The following is a 4,962-nucleotide window of genomic DNA, read 5'->3' as shown; positions in this document are numbered from 1 at the left end:
AAGGAATGGAACATGAAAGAGAGAAAACAGAATGAACATTGGAAAGACGGGTTATGGTTAAGGTTGATGTGAGGCAAATACAGAGACTCAAAGGGCAAGCCACAGGATATGGATTTTAGGCTCTCGGAGTGGAAGAGCTGCTTTCTGCTCTGAATGTGAAAATCATATCTGACTCCTGGAAAAATTAATCAAGCAGCAGTCCAGATTGGTGAGGATAGAACTGAAGACAAAATGCACAATAGAAAGGAGGGTCATACTCTTCCTGAACAATCTAAAAAACAACACCTGATAGCAAGGAGTGGACTCCTCCAGTCAAATCTATCTGATTTTAAAGAACATGAATTCGTATAACTTACTTCAGATGGGCAGTAAGAATAAAGGCAAAAATGCTATAAAACCAAGAATTGTGGTTTTCTTAGATCTGTCAAAAATTGGTTTTTTTCTTATTCTTAAAGGCCTTTAGGCACCAACTGTAAAATAGTAAAACCAAACAGTAAAAATAGCTTTCAGTACAAAAGGTAGGAACACAAAGAGAAAGGAAAAGCCCAATGGCAATAGACTGCAATGATATGAGAAAGGTGTGTTTGGCAGAAAGAGCAAAAAGCAGGTAGGAGAAGAGAAAACACTGAGATGTGACACCTAGAAGTGTATTCTGCAGGACATGATCCATGATATACTGCAAAATCCATAGGGTGCATATATTACAGAAAGAGAGTTCGGGAAAAAATGAAATTCAGCTTTAAGAATTTATACAAAGGGCAGTACAGCCCTAGTGATTGATTATCCAAATCCCAAGCAAACAGGAGTATTAGTCTGTCATCCCCCTGCAATGCCCAGGAAGAAACCACAGGGTCCAAAACACTCAGGGCACAAAAGCAGAAATAAAATTTTGACCTAGCAACATTTGGATAGAGCCAAGACTAAAAGTCAAGTGAGATGAGGTTAGATGGCAAAACTAAACTCACTTTTGTAAAGTATGCACACCAATTTGTAATGCCTGATTTAAATACAAAGTAACTCTTGAGCACAATTTTATCTCATGCTATTCATTTTTGTTAGAAATTTCAATTGCATTGTTTTGCCATTTTCTAAGAATCATTAATTATCATTAAAGGAAAAATGTCTAAATCTGGTCATGCTCCACCAAATATCTCTTCATTTGAACTGGTGGTCAGGTGGTAACATTGGATAAACACAATTGGGTCTCTAGGCTTTAGAGAGAAAGGAATGAGAAGAGTGACTATCTGATTGGCTTCTGAGAGAGGATGGCAACATGAAATGCACATGTTATATGTTGAGCTCTTCCTTTCATATGTGAAAAGATTGGACATTATTCTGTCCCTTCCTTACCCAACACATGCAGAGAGTTTGACCATGATCTCTAATCCATTCCCTGATAGTGCTCATGCATTGCTGTACTTCTTTTGTTTAAGATTTTATACATTTATGCACAAGAGACACAGAGAGAGAGAGGCAGAGACATAGGAAGAGGGAGAAGCAGGCTCCATGCAGGAAGCCTGATGTGGGACTCAATCCCAGGACCCTGGGATCACACCCTGAACCGAAGGCAGACGCTCAACCGCTGAGCCACCCAGGCATCCCTGCTGTACTTATTTTTAAGATTGAATCCTTAAAGGATAGGAAGCAGCATGTCATTGATCCACGTCATATACAGCAGCCTGAAAATTGCTCTTTCCTGTTGTGAGCCAAGCATCTATGAGTGGAAATGAGTCAAGGGACATCACTATTTTTTAGTCATAGAAGGAGAGCAGAACATGAGAAAGCTACAGAGAAGGGGACACAGGCTTTTACCCAAAGACAGAGCAGAACATATAATTCACTGGAGGCTATAAGAACCAATGGGTAGGAGGGAGATGTTCTCCAGGAAGAACTAGGAGGAGGAGGATAACCAAAAGGTTGTTTTCTGAAAAAGAAGTTGAGCTAATCTGAAAAGGATTGCATTTTAAGCCACTAATTGACTTAAACGGATAAGTTGAATCCTTTCACACACATTCACATATCTTGCCCCACTCCTGAGAGAAATGAACTAACACATACACGGGTTGTCAAATCAAACAAACGAGTCAGTCATATCCAGTAGCATACTTTACGAAATAATTTCGAGTAGACATGAAATCAAGAGGTTCGGATAAGATAAACAGAAGTCTGAATCATCAAAGGCAGCTCCTCGGGTCTTTCCTTCCCATCTAGAACAAAATTAAGGAGGTTTGGGGAGTGCCTCACAGAGCAGAAAGTGTTTAGGTTATAAAACATGTCTGTTTTACACTCCGGAGTGTTGAAAGCCTTTGTGAAGTTCTCCAGGAAGCTAGGCCTTAACCTCTGGGTTTTACTTGCTATGGCTAATCTTCACCTAGGGGCAATCTGCTAAGGGCATATCAGGGATAAAAATACATCAGTATATTTATTCAAAAGTCCATTTGAGATTAGACTGAGCCACCCAATTCTTTCCACTTCCCCATAAGATCTCTCTCTCCATATCCAAGCAGGACAGATTGCAGGTCAGCTGCTCTAACCCCCCTCCATGCAGTAAGTGGAACTCTTATAGAAGAATAAGAGTAAAGAAAGTTTTATTCCTGTACCTATGTGTCATTGATTCCAATTTCCTGTGATCTCGCTAGTTCAATTTTGGCCATGATCTGTCTTCTCATTTAAATGCTATTTTGCCATTTATTTCATGAGTCAGCAGCTCCTCTACAGAGTCTTCTTTCCATAAAATCTTTCCATAAAAATCCTATTGCCTATCACTTTGAGTTCATATTTTGGAAATCTTAATAAGATCCTTACATTTGGAAGGAATATTCAAACTGACTTCAAGATAGAGTATATGTAGCACATAAAACTTCAGTAACTATTTTTTCAAGTTAAAAAACATTGTCCTGGGCACCTGGGTGGCTCAGTTGGTTAAGCATCTATCTGCCTTTGGCTCAGGTCATGATCCCAGGGTCCTGAGATCAAGTCCCACACGTCAGGTTACCTGCTCAGTGGGGAGCCAGCTTCTCTTTTTGCCCTTCCCCTTGCTCACGATCTCTCTCTTTCTCAAATAAATAAATCAATTAAATGTTTTAAATGTACAGAAAAAGGTCAAATATATTCTATTAAGAATAGAAAAGTCCCTCTCTCCTCCAGCAAGCCAAGATGCTGAAAGGGAAGAAGGCAAAGGGGAGAAGGTGGCCCCAGCCCCTGCTGTTGTGAAGAAGCAGGAGGCCAAGAGGATGGTCAATTCCCTATTTGAGAAACAGCCCAAGAATTTTGGCATTGGAAAAGACATCCAGGCCAAAAGGGACCCCAATTGCTTTGTCAAATGGCCTGGCTACATCTGGCTGCGCCAGCTAAGGGCTATTCTCTAGAAACATCTTAGAAGTGCCTCCTGCATTTAACCAGTTCACCCAGGCCTTGAACCACCAAACAGCTACTCAACTGCTTAAGCTAGCCCACAAGTACAGACCAGAGGCAAAGCAAGAGAAGAAGCAGAGACTGTTGACCTTAGATGAGAAGAAAGCTGCAGGCAAAGGGGATGCCCCCACTAAGAGGCCACCTTTCCTTCGAGCTGGGGTTAACACTGTTACCACCTTGGTGGAAAACCAGAAGGCTCAGCTGGTAGTGATAGCACATGATGTGGATCCCATTGAGCTGGTTGTCTTCCTGCCTGCCCTGTGTCGTAAGTTGGGGGTTCCCTACTGCATTATGAAGGGGAAGGCCAAGCTAGGGCATCTGGTACACAGGAAGACCTGCATCGTTGTCACCTTCACACAGATTAACTGGGAAGACAAGAGAGCTCTGGCTAAGCTGGTTGAAGCCATCAGGACCAATTACAATGACAAGATCCACTGCCACTGGGGAGGCAATGTCCTGGGTCCAAAGTGGGTGGCTCGCATTGCCAAACTGCAAAAAGCAAAGGCTAAAGAACCGGCCACCAAACTGGGCTGAGTGGACGCTGTTGAATTTTCTGTACATAAAAGTAATAAAACGTTCTCCTCAAAAAAAAAAAAGAATAGAAAAGTCACCCTAAAATGTGTTATGAAAACATTTTCAATGCAACACAGAAAGTGGGCAGTTCTTTTTGTCCAAATACATGGGATGCATTTAATACTAAAAGGATTCTGAGAATGCCCTCAGTCAGAGTCTTGCTAAAATTAAGTAAGGGATGTTCATAAGCAAGCAAACAGGTATATGGTCCAAAAGTGACATAACATAGCTAAAGTCTTCTTAGTTAAAAATCTACTCAAGGAAAAAAAAATCTACTCAAGGCATTGCATTTTTTTCTGGCAATAATTGGAATAGATATTTTTTCTTGCCCTGAAAGAGTTTGTTGTTTCTTGATGAGCATCCCTTACACAATTCTGCGTTGTAACATGACAACACTGTAGTGTAGCCACTTGATTATTTCCCACATTTCAAAAGAAACTCCTAGCTCTGAACTGTTTCTTTAACCAATTTTTGACCTTCTTTTTTTAAATGGTTTTATTGGTTTGAGTGACTAATGATTAATAAATACTTTTTTAGGTAGAATGCCGTTTGGAAATATATTAGAATTGACTGCTTTTTACCTGAATATTTGGACTCAGATAAGATAGTATGATGTTAGGATTTTCTTCAAAATAATCTGGAGGATAACCTCATTACAAAAGATCTGAAATGAGCTGATCAATATCTTAAGCTAGCTTATGAGTACTTAAAATTCATTACATTTTTCCTCTACTTCCAAATTTTATGCTGGATTTCTTTGGTAACAAAAGTTTTGAAATATCTTAATGGACTAGGAAATCTCATCAGGCTACTCTCTTATATTGTAATATCTTCATTCTACTCACTGGGAGAGAGGACTTCACCATTTATTGCCAAGAAGTTTCTTTCTTGGGATGCCTGGGTGGCTCAGTGGTTGAGTGTCTGCCTTTGTCTCAGGGCGTGATCCTGGGACTCCAGGATCGAGTCCCACATTGG

General features: G+C 40.4%; 1 pseudogene; it reads left to right on the top strand.

Annotated features, from left to right (window-relative positions):
- The first annotated feature begins 548 nt into the window (after positions 1-548).
- LOC129499386 (60S ribosomal protein L7a-like) lies at positions 549-3,948 on the top strand (annotated as a pseudogene).
- Positions 3,949-4,962: the final 1,014 nt, after the last annotated feature.

This window comes from Nyctereutes procyonoides, unplaced genomic scaffold (assembly GCF_905146905.1).
Source record: "Nyctereutes procyonoides isolate TBG_1078 unplaced genomic scaffold, NYPRO_anot_genome, whole genome shotgun sequence".
Lineage (NCBI taxonomy): Eukaryota > Metazoa > Chordata > Mammalia > Carnivora > Canidae > Nyctereutes > Nyctereutes procyonoides.
The sequence above is the reverse complement of the archived record's forward strand: the minus strand, read 5'-3'. Positions and strand labels throughout refer to the sequence as shown.